Genomic DNA, 24,718 nt, shown 5'->3' with positions numbered 1-24,718 from the left:
TTGAGACTCCTAACATTGCACCAGGCGGGGGGAGGAGGCGTAGAGTCTGGCCGGCCGGGCGGGAAGGGAAAGTGAAAGAACCTGCCTGGGAGGGCTCTCATGGCAACGGTGGGAGATCAAGACTCCTGGTGTTGCACCAGGCAGGGGAAAGGTGTAGGGTTAGGCCCGCCGGGCCGGGAGGGAGAAAAAGACCCGCCTGGGAGGGCTCTCATGGCAATGATGGGAGATCAAGACTCCTAGCATTGCACCAGGCGGGGGGATAGGGAGACCTGGAGTGGGAAGGTTACTTTGGGTGGCTTATGGGCTGATGAGGGTTTGGTGGGCTTCTTTGATATGTGACTGGCTAGTTCTGATGTAGCTCTGAAAGGCTTCTGATGACCATCTTCCTAGGGTTTGGATCTGCTGTTTGGAGAGGCCTTTCTGGGCTGCTGATGTTGCTGCCCCGATGCGAAAAGAGTGGCTTGAGAAATTTCCTGCTGGGATGCCTGATGATTGCAGGACGGACTTGAGATGTTTTTGGAACCAGAAGCGATTAGCAGGTCTTTTGGCTTCGTCTAAGAACAAGGGCTCACGGGGGGATTTAGCCTGGGTATTCCTGAGGCAGAGAAACTGAAGGATGGACTGGTAGGGTTGGATTGGAGAAGGGAGGTTGAAGATGTAGATGAGGTGGCCTTTTTTGGCTTGGTCTGTCTTGCTTTGTTTAATTAGGAAGGAAATTGTACCGTTATCGAGTACTGTTAAATCTGAAATGGTGGGGTTGGTATCTGGGTCGAATTTAGAAGAGATGGTGAGTTTCGAGCATCTGAGGAAAGAAGAAGGCTAAAATGAACATAGCATCGAGTGTCCGGGCAGTACTGAGAGGCTGGTAACTGGTGCGGAGAGTATGGATGCATTTTGTGAGGATGTCTAGCGTTATGGGAAGTCTGGGGTCAGACCGGGTGGGCCGGGACCGTTGGATTCCCCTGATCAGAAGGGCGGTTTGCGAGTTGTTTATTCCGGGTGAGGGTGCGCCGAACAGCATCAAGAACAGCATCTTGTGGAAGAATTGGATGCCGCTTAGGTAGCCCTTGATGGAGCCGGCTTGGAGTCCCTTGACCTTGTTGAGAAAGGAGATAAATGAGGTGATTGAGAGTAGGGAAAAATCGGGGAAGGGTGTGTTGTATGAGAGGTGGAAAGCTTTGAAGCATTTCCACGCAGTTGTGTATGACTGGAGGGTTCTTGGCGAGACTGCTTGGAGGATGGTGTTGAGGGATGCATCGAGAAGGGGTTTCAGTGGGTGGTTTACGGGAATATTAGTTCTGAATAATGAGGAACTGGAGTTGGGGATTGTTCCGCCTCTGGAGCCAGCGTCCTGAATTTCTGCTAGTATCTGTGCTCTGATGCTGTGGGCCACTTGGGGAGGCTCTGCAGCAGTGGCATTTGATGGCATGGGCATAGGCGTTGCAGTGAAGAGTGAGTACTGTGGTTTTGCTTGAAGAAGTGAACTGTAGGAGGCTGGCAGAGGGGCTGTGTGTGGCGGCCAATGCGGCCAGGCGCTCGCTTGAGCTGCGGGCCCCGAGCCAGCGGCAGCGGGAGGCGGGGCTGTGTGAGGCGGCCAGTGCGGCCAGGCGCTCGCTTGAGCTGCGAGATCCGCGGCGGCGGGAGGCGGGGCTGTGTGTTGCGGCCAGTGTGGCCAAGCGCTCGCTTGAGCTGCGAGCCCCGAGCTGACGGCAGCGGGATGCGGAGCTGTATGTTGCGGCCAGTGAGGCCGAGCGCTCGCTTGAGCTGCAAACTCCGTGAGGAAAGAGGTTGGTTGCGAGGCTGAGATTGGCGGAGGAAGCGGCCAATCGCTCGCTTGAGCTGCGGGCCCAGGCGTTGCTGGAGGAGGAGCAGCGGTGGAGGGCTGGGCTGCAGCCGGTGTCGTGTGAGGTCTCACACGGAAGGAAGATGCTGGCCTCGGCGCGGCCGGAGTTTTGTGTTTCCTCTTGAGCGTCCTCGGGGTTCGAGGAGGCTCGGGAGAGAGGTTAGTTGGCTGCAAATTTTTGTACAAGTTAAACAGTTCTTTTTTGTTTAACTTGCGTGAAGGCTGGACGTCGGATTTGGCCAGCGCTGCTTTGAGACTCGCCATAGTCCACTTCTCAATTGGTGGAATTGACGGCCTGACCGAGCGGTAGGAAGATGCCGGGGAGTCGGTTGGAGTTCTCGCCGGAGGAGGCGAGGGCAAGCCGAGGCGCCGTGGTCGATGCGAGACCGTTCGGGCCGAGCGGCGGCCACGAGCTGGAGCCTGGGGCTCGATTGGAGCGAGGTGCGGGGAAGGCTCGGTCCTGGGACCGGCCAGAGGAGAGCCGGAGTCGTCTTCTGACGTTGAAGTTTGTCTTTGCGACATGTTTAGCAGATGGACGAACCAGTTACTGATAAACCATCAAGTGAATGGAGGTGAGTCGGCTGTATTTAAACCTATGGCGCTGATTGACTTGAGTGGGCTCCTCTTGTGCTGTTTATGCTAAGTATCTGACGCGCTTCTCCCGAACCTCGTTAATGAAACATCATTTCAAGAAATGTGTTTAAGCAGTTGAGAAAAACTGTAAGCCATTTCCGTGTTGGTTTCAATAGAGAGAGCTGGAGGTTGCCGCTTGGTCTGAATGGATGTTAACAAACATTTGCTTTTCAGTGCGCGAATGTTCGTTGTCTATGTGGAAGCATCCGCAGAAATCTGCTGTTTTATTCCAGCACGTCATCGCTTGAGATATGCGTTTCACTTTTTCGCGCTCAGTGTGGAAAGGCCTTTAGGTATGAATCCCCAGAAAACAAGACTCACGATGAAAGAGCTCAAAGTTGAGAGATCGAAAAACAAGCTTTAACGGCATGCTTGCGATTGCATTTATATGTCACATTCACTTTTGTTTATATACTATCACATAGGTTTAGGTACAGTGCAGATGGTACGTTATTTAAAACATCAAATAAATTACATTTTCTACCTATTATATTGTGTTTTATTAGCGTGTACACATACCCCAACCCTAAACCTACCCCCTACAATAATGAAAAAACAGTAATTATTGTACATCTGTATACAATCTAGCCTTTACCATTAAACGTAAACACACACACACACACACACACACACACACACACACACACACACACACACACACACACACAAAAACACTCTTTCAGCGCCACTCCGTGGACATTTCTGTTGGAAACGGCAGTGATAAGTACTTATTGATACGTATTTTGTGTTTCACAAAAAAGTTCTTCCAGGTACGTTTTTTTCATGAGACCAGGTAGGGCTAAACACCGCCTCTGCAGAAGATGATCAATGATTGTTTAGCCCCGCCCACCAATTTGCACATATAGTGTAAATAACAAGAGAGGCGAACGCAGGTCTACCGAGAAACCAAATGATAAAGATGGCTCCAAATACAAGAAGATGCTGTGCAGTGCCAAGTTGTGGAAAAACAGTCTTTTGCATTGCTTTCCTTCTGATCCCTAATGAGGTTCCAGAGCGCGTCAATAAGAACATTTTACCATTGATTAGTTTACAAACAAGGCACATTTCAACTAAGGATATTCAGAAAGATTGAAACTAAAAGACGACGATGTGCCGGATATTTTGGATCCAACAGTAATGTTGTAACACACAAGTGTGAGTAATTGTTTTTATTACGTGGTCATTATTGCTTTGTCTGTTATTACAGATCGTTTGATATGTACTGAGTATTCATGCGTTTTTAACCTAAATCACATAACAGCGCTCATCTATAAGGAACATATACTGTCAAATATACACAATTGTTAGCCAATTATAGCAGTGGGCATTTACTTCCGAGTCTACAATCCGCCACACCAGAGCGTTCTGATGAGGGGGGTTAAAACAAAGACAGAAAATAGCCTATTACAGTACTTCTAAATGACATCTTTTGTTGTAAAAATCTTGATAATGTTATAACTGGACTTCAGAGAACAGTACAAAATAATAAAAAAGGCAGTCCATGACCCCACTGAATGCATGCTAAAAAGTCATGAAAGTACATATTCTTACTATCTTACAAATACAAATTCAGTTGTATTTAAATATTTTATGACATAACACCCATATTTGGTGCTTGCCTTAAAAGGGTTAGATTAAAAGGGTTTATGAGGAGTTAGCAGATTACACAAACATTAGACTGCTTTCTAGCATTATACCCTGGAGCTGATTCTCCACCTATGCTGAATCATCTGAAGCGGTTTCTAAGTTAATTAAACAAACAGAGACCAAACTGTGCTTGATAAAGTAGACAATCTACAAACAACTAAAACAAAAGACTACATTTTGAAAGTTGACTTTAAATAATTCAGCTGAATCCATAAGTGGCCATTCATACCAAATTGGTTTTTGTGTGCAACCACACTGTTTTTCAGTTGTTTTCCTATGTGAACATGCAATGAATGCCTTTGATCATTATATTGCTTTTTGCCATTTTCAGGGATAAAATATTTATTTTTTTAACACAACTCTTTTATTAAAAAATGTTCCTATTCGTACCGTCAGCCGAAATCCTGCAGGCGCTCCTGCAGTGACCAACTGGTGAGTCATGACAAGTCATACTGATGATAAGCGCAATAAACGATTATCCAGATTAAGACGGCAGACACTGGTTAGCTGGGTTGGATTTGCGGTCTATGTCCACTCTTGTTTTTAGCATCACAAGTAAAATCATAATTACATTGCAATAGATCAGACTATTAAGTAACTATCTTAACACGGTAATCAAGTAAAGGAAATGCATCAGCTGCTATGTGTGAGTGGAACATGAATTGGTTCATTTTCTGATGAGAAAAACATGTCTGTGGAGTTTGATTCTGCTTCCCGTTAAACTCAGTTTTATGTCAAAATGGCAAATTATGAAATGCCTTGAGTAGTGATTTCTGGATGGTTTCTGAAGGCAAAGGCCTTTGATGGTTACAGTTGTGTTCATGAGAACGGAACGTTTTTCCCAAATTATGGGTAAGATCTGCAAAATCTTTGGGGAAATAGAAGCCCGTACACAAAAGCTTAGCTCTCTGGACACTTTTCTTTAAGGAAACCATTATATGGTTTACAATCGAGGGGTTGATTCTAGTTCCATAATTTGGGAATTATATATATGAGCAATATCACACGAGTAGACGTGAGATATGGCTAAGTTTGACAGTTGAACAGCTGAGCCTAAGCCTCTGTTACTAATTCAAAAACACCACTAGTAACGAAGGAACGTTGAGTTGCTTCATTAAAAGCTTATTGTTTTACTGTATTAAAAGCTGTGTATTATGTGTAGTAGAGTATTATGAGAGAGAGATTATCTGAGGGAGTGTGATTACCTGCATCTAATACAGCATTCGTTCTTCAGCTTAATCTCATATTCACAATAAAACATTAGTTTGAATGTCCACTGAGGAAATAGTTATCTTTGTCGTAATGTTAATATCCTTTCATCTGTTAAATGTGATTTGCTCATTGCATTTATCAGCTGTTTCAAGCTGATGTTGAAATTAAAAATAATTTACAACAGTGTTCATTTTTCAGTATAAAAGTTTTTACTGCAGACTAAAAACAGTCTTGTCGCCATCTAATGGCGGAACAATACAACTAAAATCACCATCACAAACACACATACTGGTTCTCAATACTAAATACTATTATGAAATACTACTATTATTTGTATAAAATATTATTTATTGAATAAGCATAAAAGTTGCTAGGCAGTTCAGTCAAAAGTACACAGGCAGCGCACTGAATTTATATAAACATGATGAGATTTTGCTAAAACTATTTGCTCTGGAACAAATAATAGATTAATGAGACCAAAGATTTGTCTGTTATATTTACCTAAAACGAATTATATCTCGTGTTTAACCATTATAGAGACATCAGAGCCAGTGTTAAATTCCAGAAGATCTGGCCAAAGTGATGCTGATCTCAGTGGGTTCATGAGCACTGAATGCCCGCTGACGCCCTAAAGCTCACATCTCTGAAAACACTGAAGCAAATTTTTAAAATAGATGCATTAACTGCATATTTGAACTATAAATAAGTACATTCTAGCCTGAAAACCTCTTAAAACTACATTCTGTGACAAAAAAAAAAAACTAATATTTTTTAAATTATAGTGAATTTGGGCTTCTGGCATGACACTCTGTGAGAAGTACCACAAGTGAAGTGATATAATTACAAATTATGTTATTTATTTAGTTCTTATTTAGTTCTAAACACTGGGCATTGTGTTGTTTCAGAACAATTTATCACAGATTATTTGTTTTCAACATACTTCATTTAAAAGTAGACAGATATATCTCTCATGTCTGTGTGTCAAGTATTCCCTGAGTTGCAGTTAATTTAGTAATACAGAGAAAACAGAAAGCACAAAGAGACAGAGAGAGTTTATTTTCTTTATTTTACAAAAGCACAAAGTTTTGATGTTATTTTGAATGTATACAAATAAAAAATAAACCATTTACGGATTCAAATGTTGTATTGCTCTTATCTGTACGATCAAAAATTACATAGTAATGTAAGTTCCTTTGGGGTAATCAGGAAGAAATGCCATTCTTATTATTGTCAGTATTTTAGTCTGTTTCTGTTCTGTTTTCCCAGTGTTTTTCCCCCTCTGTTTCTAGTCCTTATGGTTTAGTCCTTGTCTCCCCCTTTTGGTTTGTGTTTAGTTGGTTCAGTCTTGCCCATATTTGTATTTCCCCCTCGTTATCTTGTACCCATCAGGTAGGCTGGCACGAGGCTGCTCTTGGTGCTGTGTTTGTGTTGGGGCTGGATGATGAGACCATTCGCTGCGATCTTCCCTCTTGTAATTTCCCCTTGATCGAGCTAATAAACCTGATTCTCTATTTGAATGGATCTGATTTTGAAGTTGAAGAATTTCCAAATTCTGGTCGGTCTCATCTTCCAGTCCCCTCACAGACACAGCACATCGCGCCAGCCTGCCATAAGCCGAGAACCTCCACATACCGTTCCAACGGATTGAACGCCAGACCAGTCTCCTATCCTCTGTCATCCTCCAAAGCTCCACCGCTGTCCTCAGCCCGATGTGGCCGGCCTCCTCCCCGCGCTCTAGTCTGCCGGCCTCCGCCCAGCGCTCAAGCCTGCCGGCTTCCTCTCCACGCTCAAGCCCGTTAGCCACCAGGCCAGCGTCAGCTCGCAAAATGGCCGCCACGCCAGTTCACAAGATGGCCGCCATGCCAGAGTCTACAAGCAAGATGGCCGCCATACCAGAGTCTACAAGCAAGATGGCTGCCACGCCAGAATCTGCAAGCAAGATGGCTGCCACGCCAGAATCTGTAAGCAAGATCGCTGCCACGCTAAAGTCTGCACGCAAGATGGCTACCACGCCAGAATCTGTAAGCAAGATGGCTGCCACGCTAAAGTCTGCAAGCAAGATGGCTGCCACGCCAGAATCTGTAAGCAAGATGGCTGCCACGTCAGAGTCTGCAAGCAAGATGGCTGCCACGCCAGAGTCTACAAGCAAGATGGCTGCCACGTCAGAGTCTGCAAACAAGATGGCTGCCACGCATGAGTCTGTAAGCAAGATGGCTGCCACGCCAGAATCTGTAAGCAAGATGGCTGCCACGTCAGAGTCTGCAAGCAAGATGGCTGCCACGCCAGAGTCTACAAGCAAGATGGCTGCCACGTCAGAGTCTGCAAACAAGATGGCTGCCACGCATGAGTCTGTAAGCAAGATGGCTGCCACGCTAAAGTCTGCAAACAAGATGGCTGCCACGCATGAGTCTGTAAGCAAGATGGCTGCCACGCTAAAGTCTGCAAACAAGATGGCTGCCACGCATGAGTCTGTAAGCAAGATGGCTGTCACGCCAGAGTCTGCATGCAAGATGGCTTTCGTTCCTGAGTCCCCGGCCAAGATGGCCGTCAAGCCTGAATCCCTGGCCAAGATGGCCGTTGTTCCTGAGTCCCTGACCAAGATGGCCATTGTTCCTGAGTCCCTGGGCAAGATGGCTGCCACGCATGAGTCTGTAAGCAAGATGGCTGTCACGCCAGAGTCTGCATGCAAGACGGCTTTCGTTCCTGAGTCCCTGGCCAAGATGGCCGCTGTTCCTGAGTTCCCGGCCAAGATGGCCGCCGTTCCTGAGTTCCCGGCTAAGATGGCCGCCGTTCCTGAGTTCCCAGCCAAGATGGCCGCCAAGCCTGAGTCCCCGGCCAAGATGGCCACCAAGCCTGAGTCTGCACCCAAGATGGTTACCGCCAAGTCAGAGTCTCCGCTGGTTCCGCCCAGCCTCCCAGAGTCTCCGCTGATTCCGCCCAGGCTCCCAGAGTCTCCGCTGGTTCCGCCCAGCCCTCCAGTGACCGCGCCGCCAGAGCGCCCTTCAGTGACCGCGCCGCCAGAACGCCCTCCAGTGACCGTTCGCCCAGAGCTTGCTCCTTCAGTGTCTCCGCTGGAGATGCCCAGCCCTCGTGAATCTCCGCTGGGGTCGTCCAGCTGTCCAGAGCCCGCTCCTCAAGAGCGCCGTCCAGAGCCCGCTCCTCAAGAGCGCCGTACAGAGCCCGCTCCTCAAGAGCGCCGTCCAGAGCCCGCTCCTCAAGAGCGCCGTCCAGAGCCCGCTCCTCAAGAGCCATGGCCACCTGGACTGTTTACCCGACCATGGCCACCTGGACTGTTTACCCGGCCATGGCCACCTGGACTGTTTACTCGGCCATGGCTTCCTGAGCCCCCAAATCCGCCATGGCCTCCCGGACTGCTTACCCGGCCATGGCTTCCTGAGCCCCCAGATCCGCCATGGCCTCCTGAACTATTTACCCAGCCATGGCTTCCTGAGCCCCCGGATCTGCCATGGCCCCCCGGACTGTTTACCCGGCCATGGCTTCCTGATCCCCCAGACCCGCCATGGCCTATTGGACTGTATGCCCTGGAGACCGCCCCTGTATCCTGTGTTCCCTGTATCCCTGTCTAGCGGTCTCCAGGGCGCCCACCCTCCCTCCCCAATGGATGTTAGATGGCGCGAGACGCGCCTTTTGGGGTAGGGGGTGTAATGTGAGTATTTTAGTCTGTTTCTGTTCTGTTTTCCCAGTGTTTTTCCCCCTCTGTTTCTAGTCCTTATGGTTTAGTCCTTGTCTCCCCCTTTTGGTTTGTGTTTAGTTGGTTCAGTCTTGCCCATATTTGTATTTTCCCCCTCGTTATCTTGTTTGTAACCACGCCTTGTTTTCTGTGTATTTAAGTCTGTGTCTGATCACTCCCAGCTGTCCGTCGTTGATGTTACATGTTCTTGTTTAATGCTCCTGGTTTTTGTTTTGTTTGTAATTATATTCAGTGTTTTGTTTAATAAACTTTATGGTATTCATTTACTCCGGTTCTCCGCCTCCATATCCACTCCTCAACCCACCAGAGTGTGACAATTATAATAATATATTAACATTTTTCTGTATAAATTACCCATATACACATTATCGTACACACAACATGAAGTGTACTTTATATAAATTATATTAATAAATCAATTAATAAAATCAACATTGCTTGGTGTATGTGGCAAATTTAAATCACCTTCATGAACTAAACATGAAATACATTCTGAATTTTTCCCAGCTTTGATTCCCTGGGCTGAACATAAATCTAACCCTAAGCTGAAGAGCCCTCTTTGTCTTTTTGAAGCAGTGTTCGCTCATGACATGGCGGCTAATGACTCGTGTTTTGTCCCTGACAGGATGTTCAGTCACAGGTGTCGTCCTCCGACACGTCCGTGCACATTTCATCCACTTCAGCAGACTGCCGGGATACGGATGCTAGTGTGACCGTGGCAATGGCTGTTGCCAGGCAACAGCAGCCCTCTTTAAGACAGGGATTAAATGCTGGCAGAGGGTGACGGAACAAATTACAGTAATGGGTCATAAAGAGGTCCCATGTGTCTCAGCTTCACGCAGTGGGTAAAATATGAGCACGTGGCCCATGTGCTTCTCATCAATTTATCTTCTCTTTCCTTGCTTTCCCTCTCCCTTCTAAGATTTCCTTTAAAAAAGTGACGGTGCCTCACTCTACCTGAGGCCAGGTATAGGGACTGAGGTTTTTAAGATGCAGTATGTAGTCTCAGGTTATAAATAAAGAATAATTGACTATTTATTCAGTGGTCTAGATTATGTTGTATGATTATGTTAAAAATGAAGGTGCACAGGAGATTTATGGAGAAAAGTGTATATGATGTAGGGCAGAAAACAATGCATATGTTATGGCAAATAAGAAAGATGCAGAATGTAACTTGGGTTGTTTACATGACACTGCTTTAAATAAAAACAGATTAAAAAAACTGCATTTATTTACACAACAACACCATTTTGGGGACCTGAAAAACACAAGCATTTAAAACAGATTTAAACATTTTTGAAACTGATTTTTATTGACTATTATACCATTACACTATTATACTAGTATACTAGTATACTTTTATTGACTATCATTAGACTGAGCGACTATAATCATTTCCATTTAAACTTTCTTTCCAATCATTTCTGTCCTTTTTCTAGTAGCCTGCACATTATATTAACTAAAAACAAAGACATCAAGTTTGCATTTTGGCATGCTTCCCCACTGCCAAAATGAGGACTACTTATGGGACAAATACTTTAGAATTGGCAACATTTTTGACCATTTTAGATTCCAGTGTGTCACCAAAACCCACTGCACTCTAATGTCCAAAAATGATAGAGTTATTTCCAGAATTTGTAGCATAGGATTACTGGGATAATTGTTTGAAGATCGAAGCAACTGTTTATAAATGACTGGTCAAGTCACATTGTGATTTATATGTGATTTACATCAGCATGTTCTTCTACAAATTTTGTTTGGACATCCATTTCAAAGGTTTCCTTTTTAATATAATGAAAGGCATTGTGAGGAAAAGGGTAAACTGATTTGGCACTGTGGTTGCAATTAGCAAAGTTTGTGTAATGAGAATATGATTATAAACTAAGTGCAGGAGTTGAACACACAGTAAAAGAAGAAAGAAAACAGAATAGGGTCATGAGGTTAATGTGCATAATATTTTTTTTCTAGGAATTAACCAATTTATCATCATTAAATCTTAAGTGAGCTCACAGACTCTACTGATACATTAAACGTAAGCATTAAAACAGGCTCTTATTTATATGAATGGTTGGCTGGAAAGGTCAAGTTATCTGACGTGAATTTTAAAGAATTTGATACTTCTCAAATTTAAGGGCAGGACCGTACTGATGTCATTTTATATCAATGTAAAATAGATGACAGTTTCTGCTTAGAAAATACAACCTGCAAAATCTCTTAAATAATACAAAGGCAGGCTGACAATGGAATAACGACATATTTGACATAATGTTCTTCCCAAAATTGGCCTCAAGATAATACGTAGTGTTCCGTGTTTTTTTTATTTTTTTATTTTATTGAGCGCAATAAAACATAGATAGACAGCAACATGATGACATAGACTGAGACCAGTCACAGATATATACACATATATACGCAAATGAGACACAGAGGGGGAGAAAACTAAGTAAAACAAGACGAAACAAAGCAAAGGAAAAAAAAGAGTACAAGAAGATGGGAGCAAAAATTAGGACAAAAACAAAAAACAAGCTGTAAATGTATGGATGTGGTAGTTTGAATGGGTACAGAGATAAGTTAAATCATTCGATTTCTGTGTTGTTTAGTGAAAAGATTTAACTATAGACATAACTGTACTAAATATTGAACAGGAAGCAATACGATATACAATAGTAGTGATATTATAATACAACGTTAAACAGCAATTGGGGCAGTAGATGTTAACTTCAGTATAATGGGACAGATCCAGGATACAATAACGGCAATGACAGATGATATCCTACTTTTTACGTGACTGAACAGATAACTAAGAGGAGCCCTAGTAGAAATATAATAATATAATGAAACCAGTAGTGGACACAGAGGTGGAAGCAGTGGGAGCATCGATGATTGTAATAGTAATAGTACACTAGTATGAAATAGACTAATTGGTAGAGTTATTGATAATTATTGCAAATGATGTCTCCCATCCCCTTTGGTCCAGCAGCCGCCCCATCCCTGCCAGCGAGCGCATCCAACACACCCATCGGACACACCCATCGGCACAGACCCCAACAACGTCCCCAATCCACCCTGTCCCTCCACCTTGCTTCTCACCCTGCCAGTGACTAGACCCCACTCCTATGCCAGTGAATGGCATTTTATATAATGGTCCACCACACCATGCACCTCCAGAACAGGCTCCCCCAGTCTGTGTGTGACCCGATGGGTGACCGCTCATTATTAGTACTGATTGTATCCACTGAGCCCTTGTTATGTTGCAAACTGGCCGTAGTCCTGGTGTTCACCAGTCAGCTCCCCAACCAAAGACACCGCATCCAGCACAGTTTCAATTTTGATTTCGTCAAACTCAGTAATATGGGGCAATGCTGGCAGAAGCAGCAATTGGGGGGATGTCCGTGTTTGTGTGACTTATGAAACTAGAAAGGCAAGAACAGAATGTAACTTCCAGTGAATGTCACAATATACCACATTTTGGTCTATATCTTCATGTGTTTGTGATGTTGATGATTAACCCATTGGGTCATTCTGGAAAACCAGAGTTGAGAAATACATCCAGCTACTTATCATAAAATGGCAGTAAACACGAGAAGTGCCCATTATACAAGGTTCTAGTCATCGTTCAAAATCTTGGACAGGAAAGGATAATAAGAAAATAAAAAAGTGAAGGAATATAATTTTTTTATTTATTTAATGAGGAGACAGTTGAATGTTCACTTAAGAGCATCTTTCTTGAAGATTGTAAGGGATTCAGTTGTCTGGATGGAGTTAGGTAGGTCATTCCAGCAACAGGGTAGGACCAAAACCAGAAGAGGGTTGTGTCCAAATCAAAACCAAGATCAGAAAAGGGTTGAGTTCAAGTCAAGACCGAGACTAGAATAGGGTTGAGTCCAAATCAAGACAGAGACAAGAAGAGGGTTGTGACCAAGTCAAGATTGAGACCACAAATGGGTTGAGTCCAAGTCAAGACTGAGAATAGAAGAAGGTCAAGACCAAAACAAGAAGATGTTTGAGTTCAAGTCAAGACCATGACCAGAAGAGGGTTGAATCCAAGTCAAAGACTGAGACCGGAAGAGGGTCAAGTTCAAGTCAAGACTGAAACCAGAAGATGTTTGAGTCCAAGTCAAAGACAGAGACTAGAAGAGGGTTGAGACCAAGTCAAGACGAAGAAAAAAAAACAGAAGAGGTTCAAGAGCAAATCAAAATAAAAACCAGAAGCTGGTTGAGTCCAAGTCAAGGCAAAACAACAGTAGAGGGTCAAGACCAAGTCAGGACAAAAGAACAGAAAATGGTTGAGTCCAAAACAAAATATTAACCAGAAGACAGTTGAGTCTAAGTCAAGGCAAAACAACAGAAAAGGGTTGAGACCAAGTCAAGACCAAAACCAGAAGAGGGTCAAGTCCAAATCAAGACCAAGACCAGAAGAGGGTCGAGTACAAGTCAAGACCAAGACCAGAAATGCTAGAGTCCAACTAAAGTCAAAATCCACAGTCCATGACAAGACCAAGTCAAGGGCAGTTACACTTTATCTTCCTTATTTTTTTATTCTTAACTAGCCCCTCAAAAAGGTGTACATTTGCTTTTTTTTTTTTTTTTTTACACGGGGCCCATGACCGTTCTAAGGTATACAGATACCAGTTCTCAATGGGAAATGGGAACATTGCTCAAAAAGTTATCCTATGCATCATCACCTTTAAGAAGGACCAAGACCTTGAAAACATGGACTGGCACTTGTACTCGAAATGTGTTCATAAGTACTATAAAACTGTAATTCACTAGCACCTACACGATAGAAATGTCATGATAACAAATATTAGGTATTCATCAGTAACTGACAGTATCTGTACATGTAAAGGTGGTTTATTTAGGGTATGTTACCCTATTGACAACAATATTGCAGTTCTCAAAAATGGACTGTCTCAAGTACAAGACCACATTTTCATAGTCTTGGCTTTGTCATGGAGTATGTGGCCTCGGACTTGACCCTTTTCTGGTTTCAATCTTGACTCAAATGAGCTGGTCTTGACTACAGCACTTCTACAGTGTATTATGTTTGCTTGTGAGCTTGTTAGTACTGACAGTTTTGTCATCATTCAGCTCTCAAGTCAGTGGAAATGTGGGCTGGTTTGGAAAGAGAAGTTCCCCTGTCTGAGCACCAGCATGACCACCAGCACAATTTTGTTGGAAATGGGTAGCAGTCCTTCAAAATAAAAAATGCAAAAAGTATGTCCTGTCTGGAACATATTTGAGATATAACTGTACTGACTGGCCCCAATTATTTTTTCGGATTCTGGTACCAAATATGATTAAGATTGTCTAATTTAGAGTGATATTTCATAGAATGTCCAACCCACAGCCAAGGTCTCGCCAAGCAAAGAGTCAAGGACACACAAGCAATAAATGACAATGGGCATGGGAATAGTCTGGTGTGTACTGGGGACCAGAGAAGGAGGAAAACAGAGGAGGAGGCCAGTCTAAGATTAATTTTCCTTCTCTTTCAGCTGCTCAATTTAACAAGTGGCATGTGTGAACCATTAGGACTGGACAATTTCCCTGGAAAGTGAGAGTGCTGTTGAGGTGGATGCGTTGAGATGAATTCCAGAGACCCTGAGCTAATGAGCACATGTGAAGGCATGTCACCATAAAGACCATCCGCAGAGCTCATGGGCCTGTCAACAGTAACCAAAGAAGAGCTCTTTGGGCATAGGATCAATGTGCCACAGATTAATGCAGTGGAAAAGCACCTCTGCGCCCAGGGAAATTTCCAGACAGACAGCCCTAATCAAAAAATGTATGTAAACATTCATCCGTTTCCAAAATGAAAACAAAAATCCAGCATTTACAAACTATAGTGAGACAAAACAGACCAGTGGGAAAAAGTAACATGAGCACAAAATGGCACATTTGTGCAGTTTTTACCAGGTCTTCTCATTTATTTGATGACAGTTTGAATTCATTGTTTAAAACCTTACAATCAGTCAGAGCAAGGCCTTACATTACAGTTATATTGGGTACTGTGGAAAATTAGTGTGATCTCAACATGAGGAACATCTGCAGTATATGTACTGTAATATAAAGTCTAGGTATGAATTGGAAATAAGTCTTCAGTCATTTGGAATAGAAAAATGTTATTCATACAAATTAGGCACTCTAAACTCACTGTGAGCTAGTTACAAATTTGGTTTGTTTATAACTCTATATGAATTTAAGCTTAATTTTACAATAACTTGGAGCACATGTTGTATTCTGATGGGGGTGTCAATCATTACATAAACACTGAAGATGATCTGGGTTATACACAATGAAGTTTGAGTCTTTTTGGCAACCCATTACTCAGTCACCAAGTTATTTTGGTGTGAGAGAAAACACTCAAACAAAACCCTCCAGTTTTAAAAGAACACATTTCTCATTGCAGTTGGTTTAAAATGTCTCTCTCCACTTTGGTTACTTATCTTCTATTTTTCACACATAATTGCAGTGCCTTGCAAAAGTATTCATACCGCTTCATAAGGCAAATGTTATATGGCAATGGCAAATGTCTTTCCAATTTTCTGAATGTAACAAAGCAATAAATGCGGTCATTGCTTTTGGAGGTGCATACCTGCTGTTTGGGAACGCAGTCGCCTAAGACAGTTCTGGGAGGCAAGTACACAGAAATACTTTGATGACACACTTTGCTCAGGCATTTCAGAATGACCATAACAACATTTGATATGTTGTGCAATGAGATCAGTCTGCTGGTTAGTCAGTTTATGTTGTCCCATTATGTGTCAGGCTCGAAGGGAAGAGAGAGAGATGAAATTAACTTAGAGGGCTTTAATTCAAAAGGACAAACTGATAACAGAAACACTTCATTCAGAACTTAAATCACATCATAATAAAAAAGGGAAAAGCAAACAAAACAGAAACCAACTTAACTTGAAGAAAACAGAAAGGCAGGATGACAGGCAGGCAATACTTCGGTAAGGAGAGAGCGGTTTGAGTCCAGTGTCTAACGAGTTGATCTGACGGTGATCTGGTGAAAGTGCTGGGTATATATGGAGGTGAGTTGATGAGGAGCGGCAGGTGCAGGTGATTAGAAGGTGGGTGATTGGGAACGATTGGGCGTGGTGATGGAACCTGACGGCCCGGATGTGTTGCTGACAGTACCCCCTCCTCCACGGGCAGCTCCCGATGCCCGGAGACGACGGCAAGGTCGGCCACGAGGTCTGGGAGCAGGACGATCAGGATGTTGTTGATGATAGTCAGTGAGAAGAGATGGATCGAGAATGTCATTGCGAGGAACCCAGGATCGTTCCTCGGGACCATAGCCCTCCCAGTCCACGAGGTACTCAAGCAAGCCCCCTCGCCGCCGAGAGTCCAGGATCTCCCGGACAGAATAGACCGAAGGGTCCTCCTGGACCTCCGGAGGAGGAGGCACCTCGGCACCGCCAGGTTCTGTGGAGGGAGGAAGAGGAGAGTTAGTGGCAGGTTTGAGCAAGGAGACATGAAACGTGGGATGAATGCGGTAGTGTGCAGGGAGCTGGAGCTGGTAGGTGACTGGGTTGATTTGCCTCTGGATGGGGAACGGCCCGATGTAACGGGGGCTGAGTTTCCTACAGGGCAGTCGGAGGCGGATGTCCTTCGTGGAGAGCCACACTAGCTCTCCAGGTTGGAAGGTGGGAGCTGGACGACGCCGGACATCCGCAAAGGTCTTGTGTCTCCGAACTGCTTGCTGTAGGTGGACATGGGCCGAGTCCCAGACCCTCTCACTTTCCCGGAACCAGTGGTCGACGGCTGGGATGTTGGTGGGCTCTTCCGACCAGGGAAACAGAGGGGGTTGATAGCCTAGCACACACTGAAAGGGAGTAAGACCAGTAGTGGATTGTCTCAAAGAGTTTTGGGCATATTCGGCCCAGGGAAGGTACCGGCTCCAGTCATGCTGGTCGGAAGAGCAATAAGCCCGGAGGAACCGTCCGAGTTCTTGTATCTTCCGCTCAGTCTGGCCGTTGGTTTGAGGGTGGTAGCCTGAAGATAGGCTGATGGATATCTGAAGTTTTTTGAAGAATGCATGCCATACCCGGGAGATGAACTGTGGTCCCCGGTCCGACACAATGTCTTCAGGTAGACCGAAATAGCGAAAGACAGACTGGAAGAGAGTTTCTGCGGTTTCCATAGCTGTGGGCAATCCCTTGAGGGGAACAACCTGCAGGACTTGGAGAACCGGTCTACGATGACTAGAATGCAGGTGAAATTGTTGGATGATGGTAGATCGGTGACAAAGTCAATGCCAATGTGGGACCAGGGACTGGCAGGTATGGGTAGTGGCCGGAGTTTACCTTGAGGTAGCTGTCATGGTGTGTTGGTCATGGCACAGACTGAGCAGGCACGGACACGTTGGGTTACCTCACGGGCCATCTTGGGCCACCAGTACCGGGAGCGAAGGAGTGAGAGGGTCTGCTTGCTGCCTGGATGTCCAGAGCCCGGAGAGGAGTGGATGGAGTCCAGAAGGGAGGAGCGCATGGAGTAAGGGACGTACTGTTTCCCTTCTGGACCTCCCAGCAGAACTGGCTCTCGGGATGTAGCCTCCTGGAGTTGTTGGTCCAAGTCCCATAAGATGGGGTTGAGGAAAAGCTCTGGAGGAAGGATGGGATCGGCGGTTGGCTGCGGGTCTGGCTGGTAGATGTGGGATAATGCGTCTGCCTTCAGGTTCTTGTGGCCTGGACGGTAGGTGATGGTGAAACAGAATCTGGAGAAGAATAGGGCCCACCGAGCCTGGCGAGGATTCAGCCGTTTGGCCTCTCGGATGTACTCCAGGTTTCGGTGGTCGGTGATGACGCTGAAAGGATGTGTAGCTCCCTCGAGCCAATGCCTCCACTCCTCCAGAGCTAGTTTGATGGCCAAGAGTTCCCGATTGCCGATGTCATAGTTCTGTTCCGCTGGGGAAAACTTCCGGGAAAAGAAGGCACGTGGATGGAGTTTGGGAGGCTCTCCGGAGTATTGTGAGAGTACGGCTCCAGCCCCGACGGTGGACGCATCGACTTCCACGATGAAGGGTTTGGAAGGATCTGGAAGGACGAGGGCAGGAGCCGTACAGAAGGCAGTCTTGAGTGAGGTGAAGGCTTGGTTGGCATCAGCAGTCCAGGTGAGGGTCTTGGGTTTGCCTTTAAGCAGGTTGGTGAGACGGGCTGAATGACGGCTGAACTGATGAATGAAGCGGCGATAGAAGTTCGCGAAGCCGAGAAAGCGCTGAAGTTCCTTCACGGTGGTAGGTTGGGGCCAGTCCTTGATGGCTGTGACCTTGTCCGCGTCCATGCTGATCCCAGCTGGGCCATTGATGTAGCCGAGGAACTGGATGGTGGTTTGGTGGAACTCGCACTTCTAAGCCTTGAGGTACAGGTGGTGTTGTCTCAGCTTCGAGAGGACCTGTGTAACGTGGTGGCGATGTTCGGCCAGGTTCCGGGAGTAGATGAGGATGTCGTCGATGTAGACGATGACGAAACGGTGGAGGAACTCCCTGAACACCTCGTTCATTAAGCCCTGGAAGACAGAAGGCGCGTTGACCAGGCCATAGGGCATGACCCGGTAGTGGTAGTGGCCGGTAGGGGTGATGAAGGCGGTCTTCCATTCGTCCCCAGGGCGGATACGAACGAGGTTGTAGGCGCTACGCAGGTCCAGCTTGGAGAAGATGCGAGCTCCACGCAGTTCTTCTAAGGCAGCTGGGACCAACGGCAGGGGGTATGGATACTTGACCATCTGGGAATTCAAGACACGGTAATCGATACAAGGTCGCAGGCCTCCGTCCTTCTTGCCCACAAAGAAGAAACTGGAGGCGGCTGGCGAGGTGGATGGCACGATGAAACCTTGGTGGAGAGCCTCCTTGATGTACTCCTCCATGGCCTTCTGCTCCGGGATGGACAGAGGGTAGACCTTACCCTTAGGAAGTTTCGCTCCAGGCAGCAAGTCAATGGCGCAGTCCCATGGCCTATGCGGTGGCAATTTGGTGGCAGCCTGCTTGCTAAAAACGTCCTGGAACGCCCTGTAGTCCTCCGGGATGGAGATACACTTGGTGGATTCTGGACTCTCAACGAGGGTTGACTGAAGAGATAGGTTTGGGCTGGGTAGGTGTCAAAGGCAGGATTCGTGGCACTTGGAACTCCACTTGAGGATGTCACATCTTTCCCAGTCCATGGTGGGTGAGTGCTTTATTAACCAGGGGCTTCCCAGGACGATGTCTACTGTAGCGCCCTCCAACACCAGAAACGAGATGTCCTCAACGTGGAAGTTGCTGATTTGAAGTTGGCAGTCTGGAGAACGTTGCTTCACTCGACCGGGTCCCAAGGGCTCACCTCTGATGGTGTTGATCTGATATTGAGGATGTTGAGGTAAAGCCGGTAGATTGAGGGTTCTCAGTGTGTTGAGGGAGATGAAGTTCCCCGAGGCACCCGAGTCGATGAGAGCCTGGACTGTGAAGGCAGAGTCTTTGATCAGCAGAATGACCAAAAGTTTCCTCATATTGGTTACGTCAGGAGAGATGTGGAGAATACTCACTGAAGGTCGTGGTGGTCTGATAGGACAGGAAGTGATTGTATGACTTTCGCCTCCACAGTATAAACAGAGCCCCTGGGATGCCCGGCGAAATCGTTCTGCAGCTGAAAGGTGATAGGAATCCGTCTGCATCGGCTCTGGTGTTGAAGGGGAATGTCCTGGAACGGGCGAGGCGGCTGGCAGCGAGATGGTGTCAGGAGAACATGCAAACAGGCGCTGAGCGATCTGGGTGGTCCTTTGGATGAGAGCTTCGAGACCGATTGAGTCGTCGAATATCATCAGTTGCTGTCTGATGTTACAGTTCAACCCCTGACGGAAGATTGAGCAGAGCGCTGGTTCATTCCAACCACTAAGGGTTGCTAGGGTGCGGAACCGGAGAGTGTACTCACCAGCCGAAGAAGAGCCTTGACGCAGGCGTATCAACTCATCCGATACTGACAAGGATCCGGTAGCCCTTCCAAAAACTTCCTTGAAGTGCTTAGTGAATGCAGATAAATTTCCGATTATGGGATTTTCCGCTTGCCATAGTGCATCAGCCCAATCCAGCGCTCTGCCCGACTGGTGATGAACGCCGTCTTAGATCGCTCCGTGGGAAATCGCTGGGGCTGCATCTCGAAATGCAGGATGCACTGCAGGAGGAAGCCGTTACATTTGTCCGCCTCACCCGAATAGCAAGCAGGTAAGGCCATGGGACTTCCAGAGGCAAAGGGGGAAGTTCGGTGAAGGCTGGAAGATTGATAGGAGAGGATCGGAAGTGGGACGAGTTGACATGAAGAAATCTGTATCTTTTCTAGGTCAGATCTTCTGTCAGGCTCGAAGGGAAGAGAGAGAGATGAAATGAACTTAGAGGGCTTTAATTCAAAAGGACAAACTGATAACAGAAACACTTCATTCAGAACTTAAATCACATCATAATAAAAAAGGGAAAAGCAAACATAAAACAGAAACCAACTTAACTTGAAGAAAACAGAAAGGCAGGATGACAGGCAGGCAATACTTCGGTAAGGAGAGAGCGGTTTGAGTCCAGTGTCTAACGAGTTGATCTGACGGTGATCTGGTGAAAGTGCTGGGTATATATGGAGGTGAGTTGATGAGGAGCGGCAGGTGCAGGTGATTAGAAGGTGGGTGATTGGGAACGATTGGGCATGGTGATGGAACCTGACGGCCCGGATGTGTTGCTGACATTATGCAAGTGACATGATTTTTTTGATTCACATGCAGGATTTTTTTCAGTAAATGTGTTTCCATCTCAGATTATTCAGATTAACTCTTTTTGCACAAGTCAAAAACCACCTCAAGTGAGCATAGAAACTTTTTTTTTTTTTTCCAAAAATGTTTTCGCTTCCATCACCGTTTCTGATGTGATACTTTAAAATGTTCCTCCAATCAACTCTGCTAGTCTCTCTGCTCTTCGGTACTCAGCTGGCCACCCTTTTACCCCCAAACCTGACGGCCCCTTCTTCTCCAAACACAGGGTCTTTGAAGAGTGCAAAGAGGGCACTTACGGCAGGATCTATATCAGCCACTGCTTAATTTTCCATCTAGCCGCCCCCCTAAGGCTCAGAGTGCTGCAGTCTGACCTCAGCAGGAAATGGGGGCTGAGGTTTGGGGTAGGGGGTGTTGTTTTAATGAGCATGAGACTCGTAGGCAAAGAGGTGTTTCATATATAGGGGTCCCACAGGGCTCCCGTAATTCCTGCCTCCTGGGGAGAACCTGAAGCTTAAGGGGACTGTAAGAGGAGGCTGTACACGTTGTCTGATCTTGATTTCAAGATTAACCTGAGCTACTTATACAGCTTGATTTAAGGGGAAGCAAGGTTGTTGAGGTTAGCGTATAAATTTACACTGTATGAGGTTGTGATTTCATATGAATTTATACCATGAGATTTGTACAGAAACATACAATTTTATAGAAGAAAAAGCATGATGGTCCACCCCAAACTCCAAACCTAAATCTAATGGTCAGTAGGGCAGAAGCAGTATGAATTAGCTGCAAATTCACCAATACGTAATATAGTTACAAATTGCAATAAGAGTTTTGTAACCAGTGTGGCCAAGTGCATGGTTTTCCCACAGAAATGGGATTCTTAAACCCTTGTTTTAACACCCTTGAACAGGGGTGTCCAATCCTGCTCTTGGAAGTTCACTCTCCTGAACAGTTTAGCTCCAGTTCTAATTAAACACACCTGAACCAGATCATCAACATCTTCAGGACAACTAGAAACTTGCAAGCAAGTATGCTAAACTCCATATCTAAATTTTATTTCTTCTTACTCCCGTCCACAATTTTTACACATTGTCCAATTCCCAAATCCACAGTCAAACATCTAGAGATCAAAGCAGATTTTTATATCCAGTTTCAGTATGGGCCCGTCTCAATTGCATCAGGTCCTGTGGATGTGAACTAGCTTTTAGGGGTTGTAGGAGTACCTTTTAGAGCAGGGGTGTCAAATTTAGTTTTTGAAGAGCCACTAGCTGTGTTTCCAATACCCTTTAAATTACACATATTGAAATTGCGAATTGAAAATGTGCCTAATAGAAACACGTAAATTTTGCAAAAACTCCTATATCCCTGCTGAAAAAAAAAAAAAAAAAAAACAGCTAAAACCAGCCCTTGAATAAGAGGCTTGTCTTGCCATTACAGCTTGGATAACCCCTTATGGACACTGCACAAGATAAAAAGGTAAGGAAGAGATGGTTCTTTAAAGAACGTTTGACTGAATGGTTCTTTGAGGAACCAAAAATGGTTCTTCTATGGCATCGCTTTGAAGAACCTTTTAAGCACCTTTATTTTTTAGACTGTACTGTCCTGCAGAGTTTAGCTCCAACCGTAATTAAACAAACTGGAACCAGTTATTTAAGGTCTTCAGACTCACTAGAAATTCCCATGCAGGTTTTTTTGGAGCTGGATTTAGCAGGACAGTTGCCCTCCATGATGGGAGTTTGACACATGTGTTGTAGAAAGACTTCTGTGGAACCGTTGACCTCTACAAGGTAGTTCACATTAGGTAAGGTGGCGTTTGAAGGTTGCTGAGAGGAATGCCATATGCAGGTAGTACACATTTGCTAAGCGGCTTCATCCAGCTTCGTCCAACTTCAGTTTTGCCTGCTTTATGTGCATTTGAGATAAGCTATCCAAGTATCCATAACTCTAGAGTTAAAGTTTCCATTAAAAACATCACGGTAACATTCCAGTATATCATGCAATGATGGAATAAGATATGAAAAGGAGTACAGGAGTAACAGGAATCGCTGTTAAGCAACTTCAGTCTCATCGTATCATACATTATTACTATCCCTCATTTTAACAGGTTTAAATCAAACAGGACCACATGCTATCTTCCATATGAAGCACGTCTGTGTGAATTCCATACAATATCATATAGCCAGATCCATCCATCAACAGTAGAATGCAACCACAGGAACATAAATGACTCTATTGATTCTTCTGATAAAGTGACCATATAGCGACATGTCGTGAGATTCAGCACTTTTCAAATGCTTTCCAGTCTCCACATAAACTATGATTCTCAGACTACTCTAGAAGAACAATTCAGCCAAAAATAATATTTCTGACATAATTTCTCATCCTCATATCATATCCTCAGAGTTGTATGACTCATTGTTCCTCTAGACTATAAAATGTATTAATGGCATTTAACTCTAAATTTAACTAGATTTCCTACCGTAGATATATCAAATATAAAAAAAAATAGTAATATGCATTGTTAAGAACTTCATTTGGACAAGCTGTATCCTGGCCAAATATTGCCCTATCCTAACAAACCATACATCAATTGAAAGCTTATTTATTCAGCTTTCAGATTATGTATATAAAAAAGTGACCCTTATGACTGGTTTTGTGGTCCAGGGTCACTTGTCAAAAGAAAGAACAGGTCCGGATTAGATTCACAATGTTGATTGAAACATATATTAAGTAGATCGCTTCCATCAACACATTCAAGTCTTATACCACTTCTGGTTTGGTAGCATTAGGCAATTTTGATTCATATGCTTTTTAATGTTTGATGATCATATTATTTTATATATGCATCTGCTTACATACGCAATCACTTGTTTTTGCTTCTTCTTCGCTGTGTTTTGATTCAGACATTCAGTACTCTTTCAGAAGATGCGTAATAGCACCTAAAAAATGGAAAATTCCATCAATGGTGGTGAAAGAGTTTGGCACTGATGACAAATGGCTTCTGTTTTAAGTGAACTTTAAATTTTCCCACATGAAGGCATTGCACCACTGCTTTAGATGAATTAGAATGTAGTCATATATATATATATATATTTTTTTTTTATGGAGCATTTCTGTCATTTTAGAGATTTCATTTCATGGAACAGGATTTGTTTAGAATGTTTTTCAAAAATCATTATTTTTTGGAAGAAAAAAAAGGTGGCACAGGATTGGAACAACATGAGGGTGAGTAAAAGATGACAGAATCATCATTTTAGGTAAACTTTTCCTTAAATGTCAGTGGATTTGTTAGCACTCCTGTGATTTGATAAAACCTGCAGTCCCATGATGCAATGGAGGTAACCACTGTGATGTCCGCTGTTATTTTATGTGGAGGTTTGGGATTAGAAACCTTGAGGGAAAAGGAGAGAAGGAGGAATCACAGACAGACTCACAAAGCCACTATTGTTTGGCCTCCGTAGTCATCTTTAATGCAAGGCCACTGTGATTTTCTCAAAGCTCCCACCTGTTTTTCTCATTAAACCTCTCCGCTGCACTACTATTGGATACCTTGCAGGTTCCACCCTCACTGGGAGCTTTGGTTAACTGTGTGGGAGGAAAATTAGAAAATGAGACAAGGAAAAAAAAAAACAAATAGTGTACATTCTGCGTTTGGGTGGTGGACTTAAATGAAATGCAGAAATCCAGACAAGGAGGAGGAGGTGACCAGACGGACAAACACACTGTTACACAGGCAAGAGTTATATTAAAGCCTCCTAGAAACCCAAACACAAATACATGAATACAGACAGAAGACACAAAAGACTCCTGGTGGTCCAAGATTAACATCCTTTACAAAACTACTGCCTGTAAATCTTACTTTCTACACCTTTCTCTCTCTGAAATGAGGAAGCAATATTTGAGGTTATTAGTCCAAATTAGTGTTCCGTTGTCATTTGATCTTT

The 24,718-nt window shown here is 44.6% G+C and overlaps 1 pseudogene; it reads right to left on the bottom strand.

The window, feature by feature from the left end:
* Positions 1–297: 297 nt before the first annotated feature.
* LOC141289308 (uncharacterized) lies at positions 298–2,365 on the bottom strand (annotated as a pseudogene).
* Between the last annotated feature and the right edge of the window lie 22,353 nt (positions 2,366–24,718).

This window comes from Garra rufa, chromosome 17, assembly GCF_049309525.1.
Source record: "Garra rufa chromosome 17, GarRuf1.0, whole genome shotgun sequence".
In the NCBI taxonomy this organism is placed as follows: Eukaryota; Metazoa; Chordata; class Actinopteri; order Cypriniformes; family Cyprinidae; genus Garra; species Garra rufa.
This window is presented reverse-complemented; position numbering and strand designations above follow the sequence as displayed.